The 27,878-nt window shown below is 57.4% G+C and overlaps 13 non-coding genes and 7 pseudogenes across 13 annotated transcripts; all 20 read right to left on the reverse strand.

Moving 5' to 3' along the window:
• Nucleotides 1–213: 213 nt before the first annotated feature.
• LOC144774207 (5S ribosomal RNA) lies at nt 214–332 on the reverse strand. The gene has a single exon (XR_013600128.1). It is a non-coding gene; the product is annotated as a 5S ribosomal RNA (ribosomal RNA).
• Nucleotides 333–1,261: 929 nt separating this feature from the next.
• LOC144774406 (5S ribosomal RNA) lies at nt 1,262–1,409 on the reverse strand (annotated as a pseudogene).
• Nucleotides 1,410–2,406: 997 nt separating this feature from the next.
• LOC144774208 (5S ribosomal RNA) lies at nt 2,407–2,525 on the reverse strand. Its single transcript, XR_013600129.1, has one exon. It is a non-coding gene; the product is annotated as a 5S ribosomal RNA (ribosomal RNA).
• A 2,193-nt stretch (nt 2,526–4,718) lies between these two features.
• Nucleotides 4,719–4,837, reverse strand: LOC144774209 (5S ribosomal RNA). Its single transcript, XR_013600130.1, has one exon. It is a non-coding gene; the product is annotated as a 5S ribosomal RNA (ribosomal RNA).
• A 931-nt stretch (nt 4,838–5,768) lies between these two features.
• On the reverse strand, nt 5,769–5,916 carry LOC144774407 (5S ribosomal RNA; annotated as a pseudogene).
• A 941-nt stretch (nt 5,917–6,857) lies between these two features.
• On the reverse strand, nt 6,858–6,976 carry LOC144774210 (5S ribosomal RNA). Its single transcript, XR_013600131.1, has one exon. It is a non-coding gene; the product is annotated as a 5S ribosomal RNA (ribosomal RNA).
• A 2,192-nt stretch (nt 6,977–9,168) lies between these two features.
• LOC144774213 (5S ribosomal RNA) lies at nt 9,169–9,287 on the reverse strand. The gene has a single exon (XR_013600133.1). It is a non-coding gene; the product is annotated as a 5S ribosomal RNA (ribosomal RNA).
• A 942-nt stretch (nt 9,288–10,229) lies between these two features.
• LOC144774408 (5S ribosomal RNA) lies at nt 10,230–10,377 on the reverse strand (annotated as a pseudogene).
• A 942-nt stretch (nt 10,378–11,319) lies between these two features.
• On the reverse strand, nt 11,320–11,438 carry LOC144774215 (5S ribosomal RNA). Its single transcript, XR_013600134.1, has one exon. It is a non-coding gene; the product is annotated as a 5S ribosomal RNA (ribosomal RNA).
• Nucleotides 11,439–13,629: 2,191 nt separating this feature from the next.
• Nucleotides 13,630–13,748, reverse strand: LOC144774217 (5S ribosomal RNA). The gene has a single exon (XR_013600136.1). It is a non-coding gene; the product is annotated as a 5S ribosomal RNA (ribosomal RNA).
• A 932-nt stretch (nt 13,749–14,680) lies between these two features.
• Nucleotides 14,681–14,828, reverse strand: LOC144774409 (5S ribosomal RNA; annotated as a pseudogene).
• A 944-nt stretch (nt 14,829–15,772) lies between these two features.
• On the reverse strand, nt 15,773–15,891 carry LOC144774219 (5S ribosomal RNA). Its single transcript, XR_013600137.1, has one exon. It is a non-coding gene; the product is annotated as a 5S ribosomal RNA (ribosomal RNA).
• A 935-nt stretch (nt 15,892–16,826) lies between these two features.
• LOC144774410 (5S ribosomal RNA) lies at nt 16,827–16,974 on the reverse strand (annotated as a pseudogene).
• A 947-nt stretch (nt 16,975–17,921) lies between these two features.
• Nucleotides 17,922–18,040, reverse strand: LOC144774229 (5S ribosomal RNA). The gene has a single exon (XR_013600145.1). It is a non-coding gene; the product is annotated as a 5S ribosomal RNA (ribosomal RNA).
• Nucleotides 18,041–20,231: 2,191 nt separating this feature from the next.
• On the reverse strand, nt 20,232–20,350 carry LOC144774374 (5S ribosomal RNA). Its single transcript, XR_013600212.1, has one exon. It is a non-coding gene; the product is annotated as a 5S ribosomal RNA (ribosomal RNA).
• Nucleotides 20,351–21,308: 958 nt separating this feature from the next.
• On the reverse strand, nt 21,309–21,427 carry LOC144774240 (5S ribosomal RNA). Its single transcript, XR_013600156.1, has one exon. It is a non-coding gene; the product is annotated as a 5S ribosomal RNA (ribosomal RNA).
• Nucleotides 21,428–23,627: 2,200 nt separating this feature from the next.
• Nucleotides 23,628–23,775, reverse strand: LOC144774412 (5S ribosomal RNA; annotated as a pseudogene).
• A 944-nt stretch (nt 23,776–24,719) lies between these two features.
• LOC144774252 (5S ribosomal RNA) lies at nt 24,720–24,838 on the reverse strand. The gene has a single exon (XR_013600167.1). It is a non-coding gene; the product is annotated as a 5S ribosomal RNA (ribosomal RNA).
• An 893-nt stretch (nt 24,839–25,731) lies between these two features.
• On the reverse strand, nt 25,732–25,879 carry LOC144774413 (5S ribosomal RNA; annotated as a pseudogene).
• A 985-nt stretch (nt 25,880–26,864) lies between these two features.
• LOC144774263 (5S ribosomal RNA) lies at nt 26,865–26,983 on the reverse strand. Its single transcript, XR_013600177.1, has one exon. It is a non-coding gene; the product is annotated as a 5S ribosomal RNA (ribosomal RNA).
• Nucleotides 26,984–27,878: the final 895 nt, after the last annotated feature.

The following is a 27,878-nucleotide window of genomic DNA, read 5'->3' on the forward strand; positions in this document are numbered from 1 at the left end:
CCTCTTAGGGCAAAGAGTTTCATCTTTTTTGACCCAGTGTAAAGTGCAGCCGAATTTTCAATTTCCGAATGGAAAGTTATGGACCCTGCGTGTTGTGAACTTGATGGCGTTTTCTTTTTGAAGAAAGTTGCGATAAAATAATAGAATAAATGCCCCCGCAAAAAAAGTAGAAAAACAAAAACAAAACGGAAGTGCCTGTAGCGAGAAGCAAAATGCCTACAGCACCTGGTATTCCCAGGCGGTCTCCCATCCAAGTACTAACCAGGCCCGACCCTGCTTAGCTTCCGAGATCGGACGAGATCGGGCGCATTCAGGGTGGTATGGCCGTAGGCACGAGAGGCCTCCGGTTCAGGCCTCTTGTGCCGAGGCAGCCCCCGTGACGTCACCAGGCTCCCTTCCAGTGCATTTGCACGTTTCCCTTTGAACACCTGCCCTCCCTTTCAAAGTCCCTGCACACGGCCAAGCACGGCCATCTCTCGCGCTTGCTGAGGCTGGGACCGCCCTTCCTGAGGGGCCGGCACTAGCAGCAGCAGCAGCAGCAGACCAGCAGCCTGACGTTTTGATTTAACAAGCGCCTAGAAGGCACTCTGCTCGGGCCGCTTCTCTACGTGCCAAAGCCCCCCCCCCCCCTTCCGGCTGGCGGTGCGTTGGGGGGGGGGGGGGGGGGGGCTGAGCAGCTTAATGCTCACCCCAACTCTGGCGAGGCGACTTCTTGAACCCTCAAGCTCTGCCTGCAAGTCCCCTATTGTTGTTTTGTTTTGTTTTGTTTTGAAATCAAGAACAGGCCCCTCGTGTGCAAATAATGCCCATGCCCCGGCCCTCTGTGGGTATAGAAGAGCGAGTGAGGCGAGGGTCCGAGTAGTCCAGGGCCCTTCATGTCACCCGCCTGGCTCTCTGCCACCCTCAGCAGCCCCCTGCTCGCTCCCAGCCGAGAGAGGGGGGCCCGGAACCGGGGCCGGCGCAGCCCCTCAGCAGCAGCATGCAGCAGCAGCATGCAGCAGCTCCCCAGTCTTAGCTGGGAGTCCTCTGTCCTGCCTTAGGGCAAAGCTTTTCTTCTTTTTCTTTCAGTTTTCGAGTTTACAGTTAAGGGCCACGTATATTGTAAACTCCATGCCGGATTCTTTATAAATACATACAAAAAAAAAAAAAGAGAGGAGAGGAGGAGAGCAGAATATTTTTTTTCTTTTAAAAAAGTGCTATGAGCAAGTTAGATTAGGTGTGAATGTGCAAGGGCCGAGCTTGGTGTCAGCGAGTGGCAAAATGCCTACAGCACCTGGTATTCCCAGGCGGTCTCCCATCCAAGTACTAACCAGGCCCGACCCTGCTTAGCTTCCGAGATCGGACGAGATCGGGCGCATTCAGGGTGATCGGACGAGATCGGGCGCATTCAGGGTGGTATGGCCGTAGGCACAAAAGGCTGCCGGTGCAGGCCTCTTGTGCCGAGGCAGCCCCCGTGACGTCACCAGGCTCCCTTCCAGTGCATTTGCACGTTTCCCTTTGAACACCTGCCCTCCCTTTCAAAGTCCCTGCACACGGCCATCTCTCGCGCTTGCTGAGGTGGGACCGCCCTTCCTGAGGGGCGGCACTACCAGCAGCAGACAAGCAGCCTGACGTTTTGATTCAACAAGCGCCTAGAAGGCACTTTGCTCGGGCCGCTTCTCTACGTGCCAAAGCCCCCCCCCCCCCCCTCCTGCTGGCGGTGCGTTGGGGGGGGGGGGCTGAGCAGCTTAATGCTCACCCCAACTCTGGCGAGGCGACTTCTTGAACCCTCGAGCTCTGCCTGCAAGTCCCCTATTGTTGTTTTGTTTTGTTTTGAAATCAAGAACAGGCCCCTCGTGTGCAAATAACGCCCATGCCCCGGCCCTCTGTGGGTATAGAAGAGCGAGTGAGGCGAGGGTCCGAGTAGTCCAGGGCCCTTCATGTCACCCGCCTGGCTCTCTGCCACCCTCAGCAGCCCCCTGCTCGCTCCCAGCCGAGAGACCGGGGCCGGCGCAGCCCCTCAGCAGCAGCAGCAGCAGCAGCAGCAGCAGCAGCAGCAGCAGCAGCAGCAGCAGCAGCAGCAGCAGCAGCAGCAGCAGCAGCAGCAGCAGCAGCAGCAGCAGCAGCAGCAGCAGCAGCATGCAGCAGCAGCAGCAGCATGCAGCAGCTCCCCAGTCTTAGCTGGGAGTCCTCTGTCCTGCCTTAGGGCAAAGCTTTTCTTCTTTTTCTTTCAGTTTTCGAGTTTACAGTTAAGGGCCACGTATATTGTAAACTCCATGCCGGATTCTTTATAAATACATACAAAAAAAAAAAAAGAGAGGAGAGGAGGAGAGCAGAATATTTTTTTTCTTTTAAAAAAGTGCTATGAGCGAGTTAGATTAGGTGTGAATGTGCAAGGGCCGAGCTTGGTGTCAGCGAGTGGCAAAATGCCTACAGCACCTGGTATTCCCAGGCGGTCTCCCATCCAAGTACTAACCAGGCCCGACCCTGCTTAGCTTCCGAGATCGGACGAGATCGGGCGCATTCAGGGTGGTATGGCCGTAGGCATGAGAGACCTCCGGTTCAGGCCTCTTGTGCTGACAACCCCCTCCACTCTGGAACGTGCTGCGCTGCACCTCCCTTGCAAGCGTCACTCCAACAACCCTTTGCAAGCTTGCTACAGATAGCCAACAAAGAACAGCCCTCTCTTCCTCCAGCCTTGCACTCGCTTCTTTTCCAATCACACACAGGCTCCGGCCTCCCTTCAGGTGCCAGCCGGAGAACTAGCAAAGCAGCAGCCTGGGCTTTTCACGTTGGGGCACATTTACAATACCTGGCGCATCCCTGCCTATCAGCAGCAAGGATGTGCCAGTTATTGTGCGTCATGGATGCGCCGCATTCACGATGCGGCGCACCCTGGGGCAAAAATGGACAGATGCGTGACGCATCTGCTGCCGTAAAGGTGGCGCATTGCTGGAGTTGCGTCGCAGGGGCGACGCAGCTCCAGCAAGGCTCGGGGGTGCCCTATCCTTAAAATGCTGCGTCAATCCTTACGCCTGCTTCAAGCAGGCGCAGGGTTTTGACGCAGCATGGCCTTAAAAGTGACTGACTGAAATCTTGTCGATTTCACTCGGCCACTTTTGGGAGGCGTTCCTTGTAAATACCCCGCAGAGTGGCGCTGGCTTTGCGCCGCCACTGCGTCGCAACGGCGGTGTAAAAGAGGTGCATGGGGCTTGTAAAACTGCCCCCAAGTGCCTAGCCTTGCTTTGCACTGGCCTCTAAACGCACTCTATCAGGCCACTGCTCTATGTGGCAGCGCCTGCCAGGCTAGCGCTCTTCAACTCTGGCTCGCCCGCAGAAACATTGGGGGTGACACTTTTTCTTTTCTGTGCAGCTCTGGCTGCAAGTTTCCTTGTCTTTTTTATCCGGGACAGAGCCCTGATATGCAAGTCCCATCCATGCCCAGGGCCCGCCCCGGTGTGCATAGAGAAAGAGAGATTCAGAGGAGGGACTGAGTGCTGCCTGGGTGAAGGGTCCTCCTTGCAAGCGGCCTGACTTCAGCAGCCGCTCCTCCTTGAAGGGAGTGAGGCCCCGCCCGCCCTTTTTGGACAAAAAGATTGCATGTCAGGCTGAAGAAAGGACAGCTAGACAAACGCTCTTTATGTTCAGACCAGGCAGCCAGGAGCTGGACATGCGCTAAATGCACAGGCTCGCGGCTGCCGAAGCTGAAGTTTGCTGGGCTGAGGACGTCACCGCTTCGGTGGGCCTGACCTCCTCAGCTCAGCAAATGTCCTGGAGGCCCCCTCGCGACGAGGGAGAGCGTCAGGGATAGCCTCGTAGCTGGGCGCTTCGTTTTTAAGCCCTGAAGTGCCAACGGCCGAGTGTCTGTCGCTGACTCTCTCCCCCATCCTGCTCTGTGACGAGTGAGGGACTGCTGCCTCCCCTCATTGGCTGACCAAGGTAGCAGTCCCAACCCTCCTGGCAGCTCCCCGAGCCCTGCAGCAGCAGGTAAGTGTCGCTTTTTTGTTGACTGTTTGGTTCGTGCGTGTATGAGTGCATGTGTATTTGTGAGTGAGTCTCCTGACGGGGGGGGGGAGGGGGGAGAAGGGTGCGAGTGTCTGCATGTGAATGCATGAGTGTAAGTGAGTGTGCATGCGTGTGCGCCCCGCTCCCCTCTCGGTTGTACTGAACGGCACTCGTTGCCTGCCTCTCTGCCTCAGCCCTCCTCCTGCTCCCGGGCCGCTGGGAAAGGCCAAAAGAGGGGGACCAGGAACCGATGCTGCGACCCACTGGCGTCATGAAAAGTGAGGGTGCCTCCCTGCACGGTACTGAGAGGGGCCCCCTCCGGGCTCAATCAGGAGCTCTCTGGCCAGGAGTGCAGTGCCGAGGGGGCCCCTTGGAGATAGGGGCCCCCCACGCACCGCGGGGGCTGCGTGGGCCTGCGTTATGCCCCTGCTGCGACCGGAGCAGCCCAGCAGCAGCTTGCAGCCGCCGGCAGAAGAAAACCCTCAGCTGGGGGGTGGTGAGGGGTCCCCTGTCCCCTGTCCTATCTTAGGGCAAAGAGTTTCATCTTTTTTGACCCAGTGTAAAGTGCAGCCGAATTTTCAATTTCCGAATGGAAAGTTATGGACCCTGCGTGTCGTGAACTCGATGGCGTTTTCTTTTTGAAGAAAGTTGCGATCAAATAATAGAATAAATGCCCCCGCGAAAAAGAAGGAAAACAAAAAAAAAAACGGAAGTGCCTGTAGCGAGAAGCAAAATGCCTACAGCACCTGGTATTCCCAGGCGGTCTCCCATCCAAGTACTAACCAGGCCCGACCCTGCTTAGCTTCCGAGATCGGACGAGATCGGGCGCATTCAGGGTGGTATGGCCGTAGGCACGAGAGGCTGCCGGTGCAGGCCTCTTGTGCAGAGGCAGCCCCCGTGACGTCACCAGGCTCCCTTCCAGTGCATTTGCACGTTTCCCTTTGAACACCTGCCCTCCCTTTCAAAGTCCCTGCACACGGCCATCTCTCGCGCTTGCTGAGGTGGGACCGCCCTTCCTGAGGGGCCGGCACTACCAGCAGCAGACAAGCAGCCTGACGTTTTGATTCAACAAGCGCCTAGAAGGCACTTTGCTCGGGCCGCTTCTCTACGTGCCAAAGCCCCCCCCCCCTCCTGTTGGGGGGGGGGCGGGGGGGGGGGGCTGAGCAGCTTAATGCTCACCCCAACTCTGGCGAGGCGACTTCTTGAACCCTCGAGCTCTGCCTGCAAGTCCCCTATTGTTGTTTTGTTTTGTTTTGAAATCAAGAACAGGCCCCTCGTGTGCAAATAACGCCCATGCCCCGGCCCTCTGTGGGTATAGAAGAGCGAGTGAGGCGAGGGTCCGAGTAGTCCAGGGCCCTTCATGTCACCCGCCTGGCTCTCTGCCACCCTCAGCAGCCCCCTGCTCGCTCCCAGCCGAGAGAGGGGGGCCCGGAACCGGGGCCGGCGCAGCCCCTCAGCAGCAGCAGCAGCAGCAGCAGCAGCCCCTCAGCAGCAGCAGCAGCATGCAGCAGCAGCTTGCAGCAGCTCCCCAGTCTTAGCTGGGAGTCCTCTGTCCTGCCTTAGGGCAAAGCTTTTCTTCTTTTTCTTTCAGTTTTCGAGTTTACAGTTAAGGGCCACGTATATTGTAAACTCCATGCCGGATTCTTTATAAATACATACAAAAAAAAAAAAAGAGAGGAGAGGAGGAGAGCAGAATATTTTTTTTCTTTTAAAAAAGTGCTATGAGCAAGTTAGATTAGGTGTGAATGTGCAAGGGCCGAGCTTGGTGTCAGCGAGTGGCAAAATGCCTACAGCACCTGGTATTCCCAGGCGGTCTCCCATCCAAGTACTAACCAGGCCCGACCCTGCTTAGCTTCCGAGATCGGACGAGATCGGGCGCATTCAGGGTGATCGGACGAGATCGGGCGCATTCAGGGTGGTATGGCCGTAGGCACAAAAGGCTGCCGGTGCAGGCCTCTTGTGCCGAGGCAGCCCCCGTGACGTCACCAGGCTCCCTTCCAGTGCATTTGCACGTTTCCCTTTGAACACCTGCCCTCCCTTTCAAAGTCCCTGCACACGGCCATCTCTCGCGCTTGCTGAGGTGGGACCGCCCTTCCTGAGGGGCGGCACTACCAGCAGCAGACAAGCAGCCTGACGTTTTGATTCAACAAGCGCCTAGAAGGCACTTTGCTCGGGCCGCTTCTCTACGTGCCAAAGCCCCCCCCCCCCCCTCCTGCTGGCGGTGCGTTGGGGGGGGGGGGGGCTGAGCAGCTTAATGCTCACCCCAACTCTGGCGAGGCGACTTCTTGAACCCTCGAGCTCTGCCTGCAAGTCCCCTATTGTTGTTTTGTTTTGTTTTGAAATCAAGAACAGGCCCCTCGTGTGCAAATAACGCCCATGCCCCGGCCCTCTGTGGGTATAGAAGAGCGAGTGAGGCGAGGGTCCGAGTAGTCCAGGGCCCTTCATGTCACCCGCCTGGCTCTCTGCCACCCTCAGCAGCCCCCTGCTCGCTCCCAGCCGAGAGACCGGGGCCGGCGCAGCCCCTCAGCAGCAGCAGCAGCAGCAGCAGCAGCAGCAGCAGCAGCAGCAGCAGCAGCAGCAGCAGCATGCAGCAGCAGCAGCAGCATGCAGCAGCTCCCCAGTCTTAGCTGGGAGTCCTCTGTCCTGCCTTAGGGCAAAGCTTTTCTTCTTTTTCTTTCAGTTTTCGAGTTTACAGTTAAGGGCCACGTATATTGTAAACTCCATGCCGGATTCTTTATAAATACATACAAAAAAAAAAAAAGAGAGGAGAGGAGGAGAGCAGAATATTTTTTTTCTTTTAAAAAAGTGCTATGAGCGAGTTAGATTAGGTGTGAATGTGCAAGGGCCGAGCTTGGTGTCAGCGAGTGGCAAAATGCCTACAGCACCTGGTATTCCCAGGCGGTCTCCCATCCAAGTACTAACCAGGCCCGACCCTGCTTAGCTTCCGAGATCGGACGAGATCGGGCGCATTCAGGGTGGTATGGCCGTAGGCATGAGAGACCTCCGGTTCAGGCCTCTTGTGCTGACAACCCCCTCCACTCTGGAACGTGCTGCGCTGCACCTCCCTTGCAAGCGTCACTCCAACAACCCTTTGCAAGCTTGCTACAGATAGCCAACAAAGAACAGCCCTCTCTTCCTCCAGCCTTGCACTCGCTTCTTTTCCAATCACACACAGGCTCCGGCCTCCCTTCAGGTGCCAGCCGGAGAACTAGCAAAGCAGCAGCCTGGGCTTTTCACGTTGGGGCACATTTACAATACCTGGCGCATCCCTGCCTATCAGCAGCAAGGATGTGCCAGTTATTGTGCGTCATGGATGCGCCGCATTCACGATGCGGCGCACCCTGGGGCAAAAATGGACAGATGCGTGACGCATCTGCTGCCGTAAAGGTGGCGCATTGCTGGAGTTGCGTCGCAGGGGCGACGCAGCTCCAGCAAGGCTCGGGGGTGCCCTATCCTTAAAATGCTGCGTCAATCCTTACGCCTGCTTCAAGCAGGCGCAGGGTTTTGACGCAGCATGGCCTTAAAAGTGACTGACTGAAATCTTGTCGATTTCACTCGGCCACTTTTGGGAGGCGTTCCTTGTAAATACCCCGCAGAGTGGCGCTGGCTTTGCGCCGCCACTGCGTCGCAACGGCGGTGTAAAAGAGGTGCATGGGGCTTGTAAAACTGCCCCCAAGTGCCTAGCCTTGCTTTGCACTGGCCTCTAAACGCACTCTATCAGGCCACTGCTCTATGTGGCAGCGCCTGCCAGGCTAGCGCTCTTCAACTCTGGCTCGCCCGCAGAAACATTGGGGGTGACACTTTTTCTTTTCTGTGCAGCTCTGGCTGCAAGTTTCCTTGTCTTTTTTATCCGGGACAGAGCCCTGATATGCAAGTCCCATCCATGCCCAGGGCCCGCCCCGGTGTGCATAGAGAAAGAGAGATTCAGAGGAGGGACTGAGTGCTGCCTGGGTGAAGGGTCCTCCTTGCAAGCGGCCTGACTTCAGCAGCCGCTCCTCCTTGAAGGGAGTGAGGCCCCGCCCGCCCTTTTTGGACAAAAAGATTGCATGTCAGGCTGAAGAAAGGACAGCTAGACAAACGCTCTTTATGTTCAGACCAGGCAGCCAGGAGCTGGACATGCGCTAAATGCACAGGCTCGCGGCTGCCGAAGCTGAAGTTTGCTGGGCTGAGGACGTCACCGCTTCGGTGGGCCTGACCTCCTCAGCTCAGCAAATGTCCTGGAGGCCCCCTCGCGACGAGGGAGAGCGTCAGGGATAGCCTCGTAGCTGGGCGCTTCGTTTTTAAGCCCTGAAGTGCCAACGGCCGAGTGTCTGTCGCTGACTCTCTCCCCCATCCTGCTCTGTGACGAGTGAGGGACTGCTGCCTCCCCTCATTGGCTGACCAAGGTAGCAGTCCCAACCCTCCTGGCAGCTCCCCGAGCCCTGCAGCAGCAGGTAAGTGTCGCTTTTTTGTTGACTGTTTGGTTCGTGCGTGTATGAGTGCATGTGTATTTGTGAGTGAGTCTCCTGACGGGGGGGGGGGGGGGGAGAAGGGTGCGAGTGTCTGCATGTGAATGCATGAGTGTAAGTGAGTGTGCATGCGTGTGCGCCCCGCTCCCCTCTCGGTTGTACTGAACGGCACTCGTTGCCTGCCTCTCTGCCTCAGCCCTCCTCCTGCTCCCGGGCCGCTGGGAAAGGCCAAAAGAGGGGGACCAGGAACCGATGCTGCGACCCACTGGCGTCATGAAAAGTGAGGGTGCCTCCCTGCACGGTACTGAGAGGGGCCCCCTCCGGGCTCAATCAGGAGCTCTCTGGCCAGGAGTGCAGTGCCGAGGGGGCCCCTTGGAGATAGGGGCCCCCCACGCACCGCGGGGGCTGCGTGGGCCTGCGTTATGCCCCTGCTGCGACCGGAGCAGCCCAGCAGCAGCTTGCAGCCGCCGGCAGAAGAAAACCCTCAGCTGGGGGGTGGTGAGGGGTCCCCTGTCCCCTGTCCTATCTTAGGGCAAAGAGTTTCATCTTTTTTGACCCAGTGTAAAGTGCAGCCGAATTTTCAATTTCCGAATGGAAAGTTATGGACCCTGCGTGTCGTGAACTCGATGGCGTTTTCTTTTTGAAGAAAGTTGCGATCAAATAATAGAATAAATGCCCCCGCGAAAAAGAAGGAAAACAAAAAAAAAAACGGAAGTGCCTGTAGCGAGAAGCAAAATGCCTACAGCACCTGGTATTCCCAGGCGGTCTCCCATCCAAGTACTAACCAGGCCCGACCCTGCTTAGCTTCCGAGATCGGACGAGATCGGGCGCATTCAGGGTGGTATGGCCGTAGGCACGAGAGGCTGCCGGTGCAGGCCTCTTGTGCAGAGGCAGCCCCCGTGACGTCACCAGGCTCCCTTCCAGTGCATTTGCACGTTTCCCTTTGAACACCTGCCCTCCCTTTCAAAGTCCCTGCACACGGCCAAGCACGGCCATCTCTCGCGCTTGCTGAGGTGGGACCGCCCTTCCTGAGGGGCCGGCACTACCAGCAGCAGACAAGCAGCCTGACGTTTTGATTCAACAAGCGCCTAGAAGGCACTTTGCTCGGGCCGCTTCTCTACGTGCCAAAGCCCCCCCCCCCCTCCTGTTGGGGGGGGGGCGGGGGGGGGGGGCTGAGCAGCTTAATGCTCACCCCAACTCTGGCGAGGCGACTTCTTGAACCCTCGAGCTCTGCCTGCAAGTCCCCTATTGTTGTTTGGTTTTGTTTTGAAATCAAGAACAGGCCCCTCGTGTGCAAATAACGCCCATGCCCCGGCCCTCTGTGGGTATAGAAGAGCGAGTGAGGCGAGGGTCCGAGTAGTCCAGGGCCCTTCATGTCACCCGCCTGGCTCTCTGCCACCCTCAGCAGCCCCCTGCTCGCTCCCAGCCGAGAGAGGGGGGCCCGGAACCGGGGCCGGCGCAGCCCCTCAGCAGCAGCAGCAGCAGCAGCAGCAGCCCCTCAGCAGCAGCAGCAGCATGCAGCAGCAGCTTGCAGCAGCTCCCCAGTCTTAGCTGGGAGTCCTCTGTCCTGCCTTAGGGCAAAGCTTTTCTTCTTTTTCTTTCAGTTTTCGAGTTTACAGTTAAGGGCCACGTATATTGTAAACTCCATGCCGGATTCTTTATAAATACATACAAAAAAAAAAAAAGAGAGGAGAGGAGGAGAGCAGAATATTTTTTTTCTTTTAAAAAAGTGCTATGAGCAAGTTAGATTAGGTGTGAATGTGCAAGGGCCGAGCTTGGTGTCAGCGAGTGGCAAAATGCCTACAGCACCTGGTATTCCCAGGCGGTCTCCCATCCAAGTACTAACCAGGCCCGACCCTGCTTAGCTTCCGAGATCGGACGAGATCGGGCGCATTCAGGGTGATCGGACGAGATCGGGCGCATTCAGGGTGGTATGGCCGTAGGCACAAAAGGCTGCCGGTGCAGGCCTCTTGTGCCGAGGCAGCCCCCGTGACGTCACCAGGCTCCCTTCCAGTGCATTTGCACGTTTCCCTTTGAACACCTGCCCTCCCTTTCAAAGTCCCTGCACACGGCCATCTCTCGCGCTTGCTGAGGTGGGACCGCCCTTCCTGAGGGGCGGCACTACCAGCAGCAGACAAGCAGCCTGACGTTTTGATTCAACAAGCGCCTAGAAGGCACTTTGCTCGGGCCGCTTCTCTACGTGCCAAAGCCCCCCCCCCCCCTCCTGCTGGCGGTGCGTTGGGGGGGGGGGGGCTGAGCAGCTTAATGCTCACCCCAACTCTGGCGAGGCGACTTCTTGAACCCTCGAGCTCTGCCTGCAAGTCCCCTATTGTTGTTTTGTTTTGTTTTGAAATCAAGAACAGGCCCCTCGTGTGCAAATAACGCCCATGCCCCGGCCCTCTGTGGGTATAGAAGAGCGAGTGAGGCGAGGGTCCGAGTAGTCCAGGGCCCTTCATGTCACCCGCCTGGCTCTCTGCCACCCTCAGCAGCCCCCTGCTCGCTCCCAGCCGAGAGACCGGGGCCGGCGCAGCCCCTCAGCAGCAGCAGCAGCAGCAGCAGCAGCAGCAGCAGCAGCAGCAGCAGCAGCAGCAGCAGCAGCATGCAGCAGCAGCAGCAGCATGCAGCAGCTCCCCAGTCTTAGCTGGGAGTCCTCTGTCCTGCCTTAGGGCAAAGCTTTTCTTCTTTTTCTTTCAGTTTTCGAGTTTACAGTTAAGGGCCACGTATATTGTAAACTCCATGCCGGATTCTTTATAAATACATACAAAAAAAAAAAAAGAGAGGAGAGGAGGAGAGCAGAATATTTTTTTTCTTTTAAAAAAGTGCTATGAGCGAGTTAGATTAGGTGTGAATGTGCAAGGGCCGAGCTTGGTGTCAGCGAGTGGCAAAATGCCTACAGCACCTGGTATTCCCAGGCGGTCTCCCATCCAAGTACTAACCAGGCCCGACCCTGCTTAGCTTCCGAGATCGGACGAGATCGGGCGCATTCAGGGTGGTATGGCCGTAGGCATGAGAGACCTCCGGTTCAGGCCTCTTGTGCTGACAACCCCCTCCACTCTGGAACGTGCTGCGCTGCACCTCCCTTGCAAGCGTCACTCCAACAACCCTTTGCAAGCTTGCTACAGATAGCCAACAAAGAACAGCCCTCTCTTCCTCCAGCCTTGCACTCGCTTCTTTTCCAATCACACACAGGCTCCGGCCTCCCTTCAGGTGCCAGCCGGAGAACTAGCAAAGCAGCAGCCTGGGCTTTTCACGTTGGGGCACATTTACAATACCTGGCGCATCCCTGCCTATCAGCAGCAAGGATGTGCCAGTTATTGTGCGTCATGGATGCGCCGCATTCACGATGCGGCGCACCCTGGGGCAAAAATGGACAGATGCGTGACGCATCTGCTGCCGTAAAGGTGGCGCATTGCTGGAGTTGCGTCGCAGGGGCGACGCAGCTCCAGCAAGGCTCGGGGGTGCCCTATCCTTAAAATGCTGCGTCAATCCTTACGCCTGCTTCAAGCAGGCGCAGGGTTTTGACGCAGCATGGCCTTAAAAGTGACTGACTGAAATCTTGTCGATTTCACTCGGCCACTTTTGGGAGGCGTTCCTTGTAAATACCCCGCAGAGTGGCGCTGGCTTTGCGCCGCCACTGCGTCGCAACGGCGGTGTAAAAGAGGTGCATGGGGCTTGTAAAACTGCCCCCAAGTGCCTAGCCTTGCTTTGCACTGGCCTCTAAACGCACTCTATCAGGCCACTGCTCTATGTGGCAGCGCCTGCCAGGCTAGCGCTCTTCAACTCTGGCTCGCCCGCAGAAACATTGGGGGTGACACTTTTTCTTTTCTGTGCAGCTCTGGCTGCAAGTTTCCTTGTCTTTTTTATCCGGGACAGAGCCCTGATATGCAAGTCCCATCCATGCCCAGGGCCCGCCCCGGTGTGCATAGAGAAAGAGAGATTCAGAGGAGGGACTGAGTGCTGCCTGGGTGAAGGGTCCTCCTTGCAAGCGGCCTGACTTCAGCAGCCGCTCCTCCTTGAAGGGAGTGAGGCCCCGCCCGCCCTTTTTGGACAAAAAGATTGCATGTCAGGCTGAAGAAAGGACAGCTAGACAAACGCTCTTTATGTTCAGACCAGGCAGCCAGGAGCTGGACATGCGCTAAATGCACAGGCTCGCGGCTGCCGAAGCTGAAGTTTGCTGGGCTGAGGACGTCACCGCTTCGGTGGGCCTGACCTCCTCAGCTCAGCAAATGTCCTGGAGGCCCCCTCGCGACGAGGGAGAGCGTCAGGGATAGCCTCGTAGCTGGGCGCTTCGTTTTTAAGCCCTGAAGTGCCAACGGCCGAGTGTCTGTCGCTGACTCTCTCCCCCATCCTGCTCTGTGACGAGTGAGGGACTGCTGCCTCCCCTCATTGGCTGACCAAGGTAGCAGTCCCAACCCTCCTGGCAGCTCCCCGAGCCCTGCAGCAGCAGGTAAGTGTCGCTTTTTTGTTGACTGTTTGGTTCGTGCGTGTATGAGTGCATGTGTATTTGTGAGTGAGTCTCCTGACGGGGGGGGGGGGGGGAGAAGGGTGCGAGTGTCTGCATGTGAATGCATGAGTGTAAGTGAGTGTGCATGCGTGTGCGCCCCGCTCCCCTCTCGGTTGTACTGAACGGCACTCGTTGCCTGCCTCTCTGCCTCAGCCCTCCTCCTGCTCCCGGGCCGCTGGGAAAGGCCAAAAGAGGGGGACCAGGAACCGATGCTGCGACCCACTGGCGTCATGAAAAGTGAGGGTGCCTCCCTGCACGGTACTGAGAGGGGCCCCCTCCGGGCTCAATCAGGAGCTCTCTGGCCAGGAGTGCAGTGCCGAGGGGGCCCCTTGGAGATAGGGGCCCCCCACGCACCGCGGGGGCTGCGTGGGCCTGCGTTATGCCCCTGCTGCGACCGGAGCAGCCCAGCAGCAGCTTGCAGCCGCCGGCAGAAGAAAACCCTCAGCTGGGGGGTGGTGAGGGGTCCCCTGTCCCCTGTCCTATCTTAGGGCAAAGAGTTTCATCTTTTTTGACCCAGTGTAAAGTGCAGCCGAATTTTCAATTTCCGAATGGAAAGTTATGGACCCTGCGTGTCGTGAACTCGATGGCGTTTTCTTTTTGAAGAAAGTTGCGATCAAATAATAGAATAAATGCCCCCGCGAAAAAGAAGGAAAACAAAAAAAAAAACGGAAGTGCCTGTAGCGAGAAGCAAAATGCCTACAGCACCTGGTATTCCCAGGCGGTCTCCCATCCAAGTACTAACCAGGCCCGACCCTGCTTAGCTTCCGAGATCGGACGAGATCGGGCGCATTCAGGGTGGTATGGCCGTAGGCACGAGAGGCTGCCGGTGCAGGCCTCTTGTGCAGAGGCAGCCCCCGTGACGTCACCAGGCTCCCTTCCAGTGCATTTGCACGTTTCCCTTTGAACACCTGCCCTCCCTTTCAAAGTCCCTGCACACGGCCATCTCTCGCGCTTGCTGAGGTGGGACCGCCCTTCCTGAGGGGCCGGCACTACCAGCAGCAGACAAGCAGCCTGACGTTTTGATTCAACAAGCGCCTAGAAGGCACTTTGCTCGGGCCGCTTCTCTACGTGCCAAAGCCCCCCCCCCCTCCTGTTGGGGGGGGGGCGGGGGGGGGGGGGCTGAGCAGCTTAATGCTCACCCCAACTCTGGCGAGGCGACTTCTTGAACCCTCGAGCTCTGCCTGCAAGTCCCCTATTGTTGTTTTGTTTTGTTTTGAAATCAAGAACAGGCCCCTCGTGTGCAAATAACGCCCATGCCCCGGCCCTCTGTGGGTATAGAAGAGCGAGTGAGGCGAGGGTCCGAGTAGTCCAGGGCCCTTCATGTCACCCGCCTGGCTCTCTGCCACCCTCAGCAGCCCCCTGCTCGCTCCCAGCCGAGAGAGGGGGGCCCGGAACCGGGGCCGGCGCAGCCCCTCAGCAGCAGCAGCAGCAGCAGCAGCAGCCCCTCAGCAGCAGCAGCAGCATGCAGCAGCAGCTTGCAGCAGCTCCCCAGTCTTAGCTGGGAGTCCTCTGTCCTGCCTTAGGGCAAAGCTTTTCTTCTTTTTCTTTCAGTTTTCGAGTTTACAGTTAAGGGCCACGTATATTGTAAACTCCATGCCGGATTCTTTATAAATACATACAAAAAAAAAAAAAGAGAGGAGAGGAGGAGAGCAGAATATTTTTTTTCTTTTAAAAAAGTGCTATGAGCAAGTTAGATTAGGTGTGAATGTGCAAGGGCCGAGCTTGGTGTCAGCGAGTGGCAAAATGCCTACAGCACCTGGTATTCCCAGGCGGTCTCCCATCCAAGTACTAACCAGGCCCGACCCTGCTTAGCTTCCGAGATCGGACGAGATCGGGCGCATTCAGGGTGATCGGACGAGATCGGGCGCATTCAGGGTGGTATGGCCGTAGGCACAAAAGGCTGCCGGTGCAGGCCTCTTGTGCCGAGGCAGCCCCCGTGACGTCACCAGGCTCCCTTCCAGTGCATTTGCACGTTTCCCTTTGAACACCTGCCCTCCCTTTCAAAGTCCCTGCACACGGCCATCTCTCGCGCTTGCTGAGGTGGGACCGCCCTTCCTGAGGGGCGGCACTACCAGCAGCAGACAAGCAGCCTGACGTTTTGATTCAACAAGCGCCTAGAAGGCACTTTGCTCGGGCCGCTTCTCTACGTGCCAAAGCCCCCCCCCCCCCCTCCTGCTGGCGGTGCGTTGGGGGGGGGGGGGCTGAGCAGCTTAATGCTCACCCCAACTCTGGCGAGGCGACTTCTTGAACCCTCGAGCTCTGCCTGCAAGTCCCCTATTGTTGTTTTGTTTTGTTTTGAAATCAAGAACAGGCCCCTCGTGTGCAAATAACGCCCATGCCCCGGCCCTCTGTGGGTATAGAAGAGCGAGTGAGGCGAGGGTCCGAGTAGTCCAGGGCCCTTCATGTCACCCGCCTGGCTCTCTGCCACCCTCAGCAGCCCCCTGCTCGCTCCCAGCCGAGAGACCGGGGCCGGCGCAGCCCCTCAGCAGCAGCAGCAGCAGCAGCAGCAGCAGCAGCAGCAGCATGCAGCAGCAGCAGCAGCAGCAGCATGCAGCAGCAGCAGCAGCATGCAGCAGCTCCCCAGTCTTAGCTGGGAGTCCTCTGTCCTGCCTTAGGGCAAAGCTTTTCTTCTTTTTCTTTCAGTTTTCGAGTTTACAGTTAAGGGCCACGTATATTGTAAACTCCATGCCGGATTCTTTATAAATACATACAAAAAAAAAAAAAGAGAGGAGAGGAGGAGAGCAGAATATTTTTTTTCTTTTAAAAAAGTGCTATGAGCGAGTTAGATTAGGTGTGAATGTGCAAGGGCCGAGCTTGGTGTCAGCGAGTGGCAAAATGCCTACAGCACCTGGTATTCCCAGGCGGTCTCCCATCCAAGTACTAACCAGGCCCGACCCTGCTTAGCTTCCGAGATCGGACGAGATCGGGCGCATTCAGGGTGGTATGGCCGTAGGCACGAGAGGCTGCCGGTGCAGGCCTCTTGTGCAGAGGCAGCCCCCGTGACGTCACCAGGCTCCCTTCCAGTGCATTTGCACGTTTCCCTTTGAACACCTGCCCTCCCTTTCAAAGTCCCTGCACACGGCCATCTCTCGCGCTTGCTGAGGTGGGACCGCCCTTCCTGAGGGGCCGGCACTACCAGCAGCAGACAAGCAGCCTGACGTTTTGATTCAACAAGCGCCTAGAAGGCACTTTGCTCGGGCCGCTTCTCTACGTGCCAAAGCCCCCCCCCCCCTCCTGTTGGGGGGGGGGCGGGGGGGGGGGGCTGAGCAGCTTAATGCTCACCCCAACTCTGGCGAGGCGACTTCTTGAACCCTCGAGCTCTGCCTGCAAGTCCCCTATTGTTGTTTTGTTTTGTTTTGAAATCAAGAACAGGCCCCTCGTGTGCAAATAACGCCCATGCCCCGGCCCTCTGTGGGTATAGAAGAGCGAGTGAGGCGAGGGTCCGAGTAGTCCAGGGCCCTTCATGTCACCCGCCTGGCTCTCTGCCACCCTCAGCAGCCCCCTGCTCGCTCCCAGCCGAGAGAGGGGGGCCCGGAACCGGGGCCGGCGCAGCCCCTCAGCAGCAGCAGCAGCAGCAGCAGCAGCAGCCCCTCAGCAGCAGCAGCAGCATGCAGCAGCAGCTTGCAGCAGCTCCCCAGTCTTAGCTGGGAGTCCTCTGTCCTGCCTTAGGGCAAAGCTTTTCTTCTTTTTCTTTCAGTTTTCGAGTTTACAGTTAAGGGCCACGTATATTGTAAACTCCATGCCGGATTCTTTATAAATACATACAAAAAAAAAAAAAGAGAGGAGAGGAGGAGAGCAGAATATTTTTTTTCTTTTAAAAAAGTGCTATGAGCAAGTTAGATTAGGTGTGAATGTGCAAGGGCCGAGCTTGGTGTCAGCGAGTGGCAAAATGCCTACAGCACCTGGTATTCCCAGGCGGTCTCCCATCCAAGTACTAACCAGGCCCGACCCTGCTTAGCTTCCGAGATCGGACGAGATCGGGCGCATTCAGGGTGATCGGACGAGATCGGGCGCATTCAGGGTGGTATGGCCGTAGGCACAAAAGGCTGCCGGTGCAGGCCTCTTGTGCCGAGGCAGCCCCCGTGACGTCACCAGGCTCCCTTCCAGTGCATTTGCACGTTTCCCTTTGAACACCTGCCCTCCCTTTCAAAGTCCCTGCACACGGCCATCTCTCGCGCTTGCTGAGGTGGGACCGCCCTTCCTGAGGGGCGGCACTACCAGCAGCAGACAAGCAGCCTGACGTTTTGATTCAACAAGCGCCTAGAAGGCACTTTGCTCGGGCCGCTTCTCTACGTGCCAAAGCCCCCCCCCCCCCCCTCCTGCTGGCGGTGCGTTGGGGGGGGGGGGGCTGAGCAGCTTAATGCTCACCCCAACTCTGGCGAGGCGACTTCTTGAACCCTCGAGCTCTGCCTGCAAGTCCCCTATTGTTGTTTTGTTTTGTTTTGAAATCAAGAACAGGCCCCTCGTGTGCAAATAACGCCCATGCCCCGGCCCTCTGTGGGTATAGAAGAGCGAGTGAGGCGAGGGTCCGAGTAGTCCAGGGCCCTTCATGTCACCCGCCTGGCTCTCTGCCACCCTCAGCAGCCCCCTGCTCGCTCCCAGCCGAGAGACCGGGGCCGGCGCAGCCCCTCAGCAGCAGCAGCAGCAGCAGCAGCAGCAGCAGCAGCAGCAGCAGCAGCAGCAGCAGCAGCAGCAGCATGCAGCAGCAGCAGCAGCATGCAGCAGCTCCCCAGTCTTAGCTGGGAGTCCTCTGTCCTGCCTTAGGGCAAAGCTTTTCTTCTTTTTCTTTCAGTTTTCGAGTTTACAGTTAAGGGCCACGTATATTGTAAACTCCATGCCGGATTCTTTATAAATACATACAAAAAAAAAAAAAGAGAGGAGAGGAGGAGAGCAGAATATTTTTTTTCTTTTAAAAAAGTGCTATGAGCGAGTTAGATTAGGTGTGAATGTGCAAGGGCCGAGCTTGGTGTCAGCGAGTGGCAAAATGCCTACAGCACCTGGTATTCCCAGGCGGTCTCCCATCCAAGTACTAACCAGGCCCGACCCTGCTTAGCTTCCGAGATCGGACGAGATCGGGCGCATTCAGGGTGGTATGGCCGTAGGCATGAGAGACCTCCGGTTCAGGCCTCTTGTGCTGACAACCCCCTCCACTCTGGAACGTGCTGCGCTGCACCTCCCTTGCAAGCGTCACTCCAACAACCCTTTGCAAGCTTGCTACAGATAGCCAACAAAGAACAGCCCTCTCTTCCTCCAGCCTTGCACTCGCTTCTTTTCCAATCACACACAGGCTCCGGCCTCCCTTCAGGTGCCAGCCGGAGAACTAGCAAAGCAGCAGCCTGGGCTTTTCACGTTGGGGCACATTTACAATACCTGGCGCATCCCTGCCTATCAGCAGCAAGGATGTGCCAGTTATTGTGCGTCATGGATGCGCCGCATTCACGATGCGGCGCACCCTGGGGCAAAAATGGACAGATGCGTGACGCATCTGCTGCCGTAAAGGTGGCGCATTGCTGGAGTTGCGTCGCAGGGGCGACGCAGCTCCAGCAAGGCTCGGGGGTGCCCTATCCTTAAAATGCTGCGTCAATCCTTACGCCTGCTTCAAGCAGGCGCAGGGTTTTGACGCAGCATGGCCTTAAAAGTGACTGACTGAAATCTTGTCGATTTCACTCGGCCACTTTTGGGAGGCGTTCCTTGTAAATACCCCGCAGAGTGGCGCTGGCTTTGCGCCGCCACTGCGTCGCAACGGCGGTGTAAAAGAGGTGCATGGGGCTTGTAAAACTGCCCCCAAGTGCCTAGCCTTGCTTTGCACTGGCCTCTAAACGCACTCTATCAGGCCACTGCTCTATGTGGCAGCGCCTGCCAGGCTAGCGCTCTTCAACTCTGGCTCGCCCGCAGAAACATTGGGGGTGACACTTTTTCTTTTCTGTGCAGCTCTGGCTGCAAGTTTCCTTGTCTTTTTTATCCGGGACAGAGCCCTGATATGCAAGTCCCATCCATGCCCAGGGCCCGCCCCGGTGTGCATAGAGAAAGAGAGATTCAGAGGAGGGACTGAGTGCTGCCTGGGTGAAGGGTCCTCCTTGCAAGCGGCCTGACTTCAGCAGCCGCTCCTCCTTGAAGGGAGTGAGGCCCCGCCCGCCCTTTTTGGACAAAAAGATTGCATGTCAGGCTGAAGAAAGGACAGCTAGACAAACGCTCTTTATGTTCAGACCAGGCAGCCAGGAGCTGGACATGCGCTAAATGCACAGGCTCGCGGCTGCCGAAGCTGAAGTTTGCTGGGCTGAGGACGTCACCGCTTCGGTGGGCCTGACCTCCTCAGCTCAGCAAATGTCCTGGAGGCCCCCTCGCGACGAGGGAGAGCGTCAGGGATAGCCTCGTAGCTGGGCGCTTCGTTTTTAAGCCCTGAAGTGCCAACGGCCGAGTGTCTGTCGCTGACTCTCTCCCCCATCCTGCTCTGTGACGAGTGAGGGACTGCTGCCTCCCCTCATTGGCTGACCAAGGTAGCAGTCCCAACCCTCCTGGCAGCTCCCCGAGCCCTGCAGCAGCAGGTAAGTGTCGCTTTTTTGTTGACTGTTTGGTTCGTGCGTGTATGAGTGCATGTGTATTTGTGAGTGAGTCTCCTGACGGGGGGGGGGGGGGGAGAAGGGTGCGAGTGTCTGCATGTGAATGCATGAGTGTAAGTGAGTGTGCATGCGTGTGCGCCCCGCTCCCCTCTCGGTTGTACTGAACGGCACTCGTTGCCTGCCTCTCTGCCTCAGCCCTCCTCCTGCTCCCGGGCCGCTGGGAAAGGCCAAAAGAGGGGGACCAGGAACCGATGCTGCGACCCACTGGCGTCATGAAAAGTGAGGGTGCCTCCCTGCACGGTACTGAGAGGGGCCCCCTCCGGGCTCAATCAGGAGCTCTCTGGCCAGGAGTGCAGTGCCGAGGGGGCCCCTTGGAGATAGGGGCCCCCCACGCACCGCGGGGGCTGCGTGGGCCTGCGTTATGCCCCTGCTGCGACCGGAGCAGCCCAGCAGCAGCTTGCAGCCGCCGGCAGAAGAAAACCCTCAGCTGGGGGGTGGTGAGGGGTCCCCTGTCCCCTGTCCTATCTTAGGGCAAAGAGTTTCATCTTTTTTGACCCAGTGTAAAGTGCAGCCGAATTTTCAATTTCCGAATGGAAAGTTATGGACCCTGCGTGTCGTGAACTCGATGGCGTTTTCTTTTTGAAGAAAGTTGCGATCAAATAATAGAATAAATGCCCCCGCGAAAAAGAAGGAAAACAAAAAAAAAAACGGAAGTGCCTGTAGCGAGAAGCAAAATGCCTACAGCACCTGGTATTCCCAGGCGGTCTCCCATCCAAGTACTATCCAGGCCCGACCCTGCTTAGCTTCCGAGATCGGACGAGATCGGGCGCATTCAGGGTGGTATGGCCGTAGGCACGAGAGGCTGCCGGTGCAGGCCTCTTGTGCAGAGGCAGCCCCCGTGACGTCACCAGGCTCCCTTCCAGTGCATTTGCACGTTTCCCTTTGAACACCTGCCCTCCCTTTCAAAGTCCCTGCACACGGCCATCTCTCGCGCTTGCTGAGGTGGGACCGCCCTTCCTGAGGGGCCGGCACTACCAGCAGCAGACAAGCAGCCTGACGTTTTGATTCAACAAGCGCCTAGAAGGCACTTTGCTCGGGCCGCTTCTCTACGTGCCAAAGCCCCCCCCCCCCCCTCCTGCTGGCGGTGCGTTGGGGGGGGGGGGCTGAGCAGCTTAATGCTCACCCCAACTCTGGCGAGGCGACTTCTTGAACCCTCGAGCTCTGCCTGCAAGTCCCCTATTGTTGTTTTGTTTTGTTTTGAAATCAAGAACAGGCCCCTCGTGTGCAAATAACGCCCATGCCCCGGCCCTCTGTGGGTATAGAAGAGCGAGTGAGGCGAGGGTCCGAGTAGTCCAGGGCCCTTCATGTCACCCGCCTGGCTCTCTGCCACCCTCAGCAGCCCCCTGCTCGCTCCCAGCCGAGAGACCGGGGCCGGCGCAGCCCCTCAGCAGCAGCAGCAGCAGCAGCAGCAGCAGCAGCAGCAGCAGCAGCAGCAGCAGCAGCAGCATGCAGCAGCAGCAGCAGCAGCAGCAGCAGCAGCAGCATGCAGCAGCTCCCCAGTCTTAGCTGGGAGTCCTCTGTCCTGCCTTAGGGCAAAGCTTTTCTTCTTTTTCTTTCAGTTTTCGAGTTTACAGTTAAGGGCCACGTATATTGTAAACTCCATGCCGGATTCTTTATAAATACATACAAAAAAAAAAAAAGAGAGGAGAGGAGGAGAGCAGAATATTTTTTTTCTTTTAAAAAAGTGCTATGAGCGAGTTAGATTAGGTGTGAATGTGCAAGGGCCGAGCTTGGTGTCAGCGAGTGGCAAAATGCCTACAGCACCTGGTATTCCCAGGCGGTCTCCCATCCAAGTACTAACCAGGCCCGACCCTGCTTAGCTTCCGAGATCGGACGAGATCGGGCGCATTCAGGGTGGTATGGCCGTAGGCATGAGAGACCTCCGGTTCAGGCCTCTTGTGCTGACAACCCCCTCCACTCTGGAACGTGCTGCGCTGCACCTCCCTTGCAAGCGTCACTCCAACAACCCTTTGCAAGCTTGCTACAGATAGCCAACAAAGAACAGCCCTCTCTTCCTCCAGCCTTGCACTCGCTTCTTTTCCAATCACACACAGGCTCCGGCCTCCCTTCAGGTGCCAGCCGGAGAACTAGCAAAGCAGCAGCCTGGGCTTTTCACGTTGGGGCACATTTACAATACCTGGCGCATCCCTGCCTATCAGCAGCAAGGATGTGCCAGTTATTGTGCGTCATGGATGCGCCGCATTCACGATGCGGCGCACCCTGGGGCAAAAATGGACAGATGCGTGACGCATCTGCTGCCGTAAAGGTGGCGCATTGCTGGAGTTGCGTCGCAGGGGCGACGCAGCTCCAGCAAGGCTCGGGGGTGCCCTATCCTTAAAATGCTGCGTCAATCCTTACGCCTGCTTCAAGCAGGCGCAGGGTTTTGACGCAGCATGGCCTTAAAAGTGACTGACTGAAATCTTGTCGATTTCACTCGGCCACTTTTGGGAGGCGTTCCTTGTAAATACCCCGCAGAGTGGCGCTGGCTTTGCGCCGCCACTGCGTCGCAACGGCGGTGTAAAAGAGGTGCATGGGGCTTGTAAAACTGCCCCCAAGTGCCTAGCCTTGCTTTGCACTGGCCTCTAAACGCACTCTATCAGGCCACTGCTCTATGTGGCAGCGCCTGCCAGGCTAGCGCTCTTCAACTCTGGCTCGCCCGCAGAAACATTGGGGGTGACACTTTTTCTTTTCTGTGCAGCTCTGGCTGCAAGTTTCCTTGTCTTTTTTATCCGGGACAGAGCCCTGATATGCAAGTCCCATCCATGCCCAGGGCCCGCCCCGGTGTGCATAGAGAAAGAGAGATTCAGAGGAGGGACTGAGTGCTGCCTGGGTGAAGGGTCCTCCTTGCAAGCGGCCTGACTTCAGCAGCCGCTCCTCCTTGAAGGGAGTGAGGCCCCGCCCGCCCTTTTTGGACAAAAAGATTGCATGTCAGGCTGAAGAAAGGACAGCTAGACAAACGCTCTTTATGTTCAGACCAGGCAGCCAGGAGCTGGACATGCGCTAAATGCACAGGCTCGCGGCTGCCGAAGCTGAAGTTTGCTGGGCTGAGGACGTCACCGCTTCGGTGGGCCTGACCTCCTCAGCTCAGCAAATGTCCTGGAGGCCCCCTCGCGACGAGGGAGAGCGTCAGGGATAGCCTCGTAGCTGGGCGCTTCGTTTTTAAGCCCTGAAGTGCCAACGGCCGAGTGTCTGTCGCTGACTCTCTCCCCCATCCTGCTCTGTGACGAGTGAGGGACTGCTGCCTCCCCTCATTGGCTGACCAAGGTAGCAGTCCCAACCCTCCTGGCAGCTCCCCGAGCCCTGCAGCAGCAGGTAAGTGTCGCTTTTTTGTTGACTGTTTGGTTCGTGCGTGTTAGTATGTATGAGTGCATGTGTATTTGTGAGTGAGTCTCCTGACGGGGGGGGGGGGGGGGAGAAGGGTGCGAGTGTCTGCATGTGAATGCATGAGTGTAAGTGAGTGTGCATGCGTGTGCGCCCCGCTCCCCTCTCGGTTGTACTGAACGGCACTCGTTGCCTGCCTCTCTGCCTCAGCCCTCCTCCTGCTCCCGGGCCGCTGGGAAAGGCCAAAAGAGGGGGACCAGGAACCGATGCTGCGACCCACTGGCGTCATGAAAAGTGAGGGTGCCTCCCTGCACGGTACTGAGAGGGGCCCCCTCCGGGCTCAATCAGGAGCTCTCTGGCCAGGAGTGCAGTGCCGAGGGGGCCCCTTGGAGATAGGGGCCCCCCACGCACCGCGGGGGCTGCGTGGGCCTGCGTTATGCCCCTGCTGCGACCGGAGCAGCCCAGCAGCAGCTTGCAGCCGCCGGCAGAAGAAAACCCTCAGCTGGGGGGTGGTGAGGGGTCCCCTGTCCCCTGTCCTATCTTAGGGCAAAGAGTTTCATCTTTTTTGACCCAGTGTAAAGTGCAGCCGAATTTTCAATTTCCGAATGGAAAGTTATGGACCCTGCGTGTCGTGAACTCGATGGCGTTTTCTTTTTGAAGAAAGTTGCGATCAAATAATAGAATAAATGCCCCCGCGAAAAAGAAGGAAAACAAAAAAAAAAACGGAAGTGCCTGTAGCGAGAAGCAAAATGCCTACAGCACCTGGTATTCCCAGGCGGTCTCCCATCCAAGTACTAACCAGGCCCGACCCTGCTTAGCTTCCGAGATCGGACGAGATCGGGCGCATTCAGGGTGATCGGACGAGATCGGGCGCATTCAGGGTGGTATGGCCGTAGGCACAAAAGGCTGCCGGTGCAGGCCTCTTGTGCCGAGGCAGCCCCCGTGACGTCACCAGGCTCCCTTCCAGTGCATTTGCACGTTTCCCTTTGAACACCTGCCCTCCCTTTCAAAGTCCCTGCACACGGCCATCTCTCGCGCTTGCTGAGGTGGGACCGCCCTTCCTGAGGGGCGGCACTACCAGCAGCAGACAAGCAGCCTGACGTTTTGATTCAACAAGCGCCTAGAAGGCACTTTGCTCGGGCCGCTTCTCTACGTGCCAAAGCCCCCCCCCCCCCCTCCTGCTGGCGGTGCGTTGGGGGGGGGGGGGCTGAGCAGCTTAATGCTCACCCCAACTCTGGCGAGGCGACTTCTTGAACCCTCGAGCTCTGCCTGCAAGTCCCCTATTGTTGTTTTGTTTTGTTTTGAAATCAAGAACAGGCCCCTCGTGTGCAAATAACGCCCATGCCCCGGCCCTCTGTGGGTATAGAAGAGCGAGTGAGGCGAGGGTCCGAGTAGTCCAGGGCCCTTCATGTCACCCGCCTGGCTCTCTGCCACCCTCAGCAGCCCCCTGCTCGCTCCCAGCCGAGAGACCGGGGCCGGCGCAGCCCCTCAGCAGCAGCAGCAGCAGCAGCAGCAGCAGCAGCAGCAGCATGCAGCAGCAGCAGCAGCAGCAGCATGCAGCAGCAGCAGCAGCATGCAGCAGCTCCCCAGTCTTAGCTGGGAGTCCTCTGTCCTGCCTTAGGGCAAAGCTTTTCTTCTTTTTCTTTCAGTTTTCGAGTTTACAGTTAAGGGCCACGTATATTGTAAACTCCATGCCGGATTCTTTATAAATACATACAAAAAAAAAAAAAGAGAGGAGAGGAGGAGAGCAGAATATTTTTTTTCTTTTAAAAAAGTGCTATGAGCGAGTTAGATTAGGTGTGAATGTGCAAGGGCCGAGCTTGGTGTCAGCGAGTGGCAAAATGCCTACAGCACCTGGTATTCCCAGGCGGTCTCCCATCCAAGTACTAACCAGGCCCGACCCTGCTTAGCTTCCGAGATCGGACGAGATCGGGCGCATTCAGGGTGGTATGGCCGTAGGCACGAGAGGCTGCCGGTGCAGGCCTCTTGTGCAGAGGCAGCCCCCGTGACGTCACCAGGCTCCCTTCCAGTGCATTTGCACGTTTCCCTTTGAACACCTGCCCTCCCTTTCAAAGTCCCTGCACACGGCCATCTCTCGCGCTTGCTGAGGTGGGACCGCCCTTCCTGAGGGGCCGGCACTACCAGCAGCAGACAAGCAGCCTGACGTTTTGATTCAACAAGCGCCTAGAAGGCACTTTGCTCGGGCCGCTTCTCTACGTGCCAAAGCCCCCCCCCCCCTCCTGTTGGGGGGGGGGCGGGGGGGGGGGCTGAGCAGCTTAATGCTCACCCCAACTCTGGCGAGGCGACTTCTTGAACCCTCGAGCTCTGCCTGCAAGTCCCCTATTGTTGTTTTGTTTTGTTTTGAAATCAAGAACAGGCCCCTCGTGTGCAAATAACGCCCATGCCCCGGCCCTCTGTGGGTATAGAAGAGCGAGTGAGGCGAGGGTCCGAGTAGTCCAGGGCCCTTCATGTCACCCGCCTGGCTCTCTGCCACCCTCAGCAGCCCCCTGCTCGCTCCCAGCCGAGAGAGGGGGGCCCGGAACCGGGGCCGGCGCAGCCCCCAGCAGCAGCATGCAGACAGCAGCATGCAGCAGCTCCCCAGTCTTAGCTGGGAGTCCTCTGTCCTGCCTTAGGGCAAAGCTTTTCTTCTTTTTCTTTCAGTTTTCGAGTTTACAGTTAAGGGCCACGTATATTGTAAACTCCATGCCGGATTCTTTATAAATACATACAAAAAAAAAAAAAGAGAGGAGAGGAGGAGAGCAGAATATTTTTTTTCTTTTAAAAAAGTGCTATGAGCAAGTTAGATTAGGTGTGAATGTGCAAGGGCCGAGCTTGGTGTCAGCGAGTGGCAAAATGCCTACAGCACCTGGTATTCCCAGGCGGTCTCCCATCCAAGTACTAACCAGGCCCGACCCTGCTTAGCTTCCGAGATCGGACGAGATCGGGCGCATTCAGGGTGATCGGACGAGATCGGGCGCATTCAGGGTGGTATGGCCGTAGGCACAAAAGGCTGCCGGTGCAGGCCTCTTGTGCCGAGGCAGCCCCCGTGACGTCACCAGGCTCCCTTCCAGTGCATTTGCACGTTTCCCTTTGAACACCTGCCCTCCCTTTCAAAGTCCCTGCACACGGCCATCTCTCGCGCTTGCTGAGGTGGGACCGCCCTTCCTGAGGGGCGGCACTACCAGCAGCAGACAAGCAGCCTGACGTTTTGATTCAACAAGCGCCTAGAAGGCACTTTGCTCGGGCCGCTTCTCTACGTGCCAAAGCCCCCCCCCCCCCCCTCCTGCTGGCGGTGCGTTGGGGGGGGGGGGCTGAGCAGCTTAATGCTCACCCCAACTCTGGCGAGGCGACTTCTTGAACCCTCGAGCTCTGCCTGCAAGTCCCCTATTGTTGTTTTGTTTTGTTTTGAAATCAAGAACAGGCCCCTCGTGTGCAAATAACGCCCATGCCCCGGCCCTCTGTGGGTATAGAAGAGCGAGTGAGGCGAGGGTCCGAGTAGTCCAGGGCCCTTCATGTCACCCGCCTGGCTCTCTGCCACCCTCAGCAGCCCCCTGCTCGCTCCCAGCCGAGAGACCGGGGCCGGCGCAGCCCCTCAGCAGCAGCAGCAGCAGCAGCAGCAGCAGCAGCAGCAGCAGCAGCAGCAGCAGCAGCAGCAGCAGCAGCAGCAGCAGCAGCAGCAGCAGCAGCAGCAGCAGCAGCATGCAGCAGCAGCAGCAGCATGCAGCAGCTCCCCAGTCTTAGCTGGGAGTCCTCTGTCCTGCCTTAGGGCAAAGCTTTTCTTCTTTTTCTTTCAGTTTTCGAGTTTACAGTTAAGGGCCACGTATATTGTAAACTCCATGCCGGATTCTTTATAAATACATACAAAAAAAAAAAAAGAGAGGAGAGGAGGAGAGCAGAATATTTTTTTTCTTTTAAAAAAGTGCTATGAGCGAGTTAGATTAGGTGTGAATGTGCAAGGGCCGAGCTTGGTGTCAGCGAGTGGCAAAATGCCTACAGCACCTGGTATTCCCAGGCGGTCTCCCATCCAAGTACTAACCAGGCCCGACCCTGCTTAGCTTCCGAGATCGGACGAGATCGGGCGCATTCAGGGTGGTATGGCCGTAGGCATGAGAGACCTCCGGTTCAGGCCTCTTGTGCTGACAACCCCCTCCACTCTGGAACGTGCTGCGCTGCACCTCCCTTGCAAGCGTCACTCCAACAACCCTTTGCAAGCTTGCTACAGATAGCCAACAAAGAACAGCCCTCTCTTCCTCCAGCCTTGCACTCGCTTCTTTTCCAATCACACACAGGCTCCGGCCTCCCTTCAGGTGCCAGCCGGAGAACTAGCAAAGCAGCAGCCTGGGCTTTTCACGTTGGGGCACATTTACAATACCTGGCGCATCCCTGCCTATCAGCAGCAAGGATGTGCCAGTTATTGTGCGTCATGGATGCGCCGCATTCACGATGCGGCGCACCCTGGGGCAAAAATGGACAGATGCGTGACGCATCTGCTGCCGTAAAGGTGGCGCATTGCTGGAGTTGCGTCGCAGGGGCGACGCAGCTCCAGCAAGGCTCGGGGGTGCCCTATCCTTAAAATGCTGCGTCAATCCTTACGCCTGCTTCAAGCAGGCGCAGGGTTTTGACGCAGCATGGCCTTAAAAGTGACTGACTGAAATCTTGTCGATTTCACTCGGCCACTTTTGGGAGGCGTTCCTTGTAAATACCCCGCAGAGTGGCGCTGGCTTTGCGCCGCCACTGCGTCGCAACGGCGGTGTAAAAGAGGTGCATGGGGCTTGTAAAACTGCCCCCAAGTGCCTAGCCTTGCTTTGCACTGGCCTCTAAACGCACTCTATCAGGCCACTGCTCTATGTGGCAGCGCCTGCCAGGCTAGCGCTCTTCAACTCTGGCTCGCCCGCAGAAACATTGGGGGTGACACTTTTTCTTTTCTGTGCAGCTCTGGCTGCAAGTTTCCTTGTCTTTTTTATCCGGGACAGAGCCCTGATATGCAAGTCCCATCCATGC

This window comes from Lissotriton helveticus, chromosome 8 (assembly GCF_964261635.1).
Source record: "Lissotriton helveticus chromosome 8, aLisHel1.1, whole genome shotgun sequence".
Taxonomy (NCBI): Eukaryota; Metazoa; Chordata; class Amphibia; order Caudata; family Salamandridae; genus Lissotriton; species Lissotriton helveticus.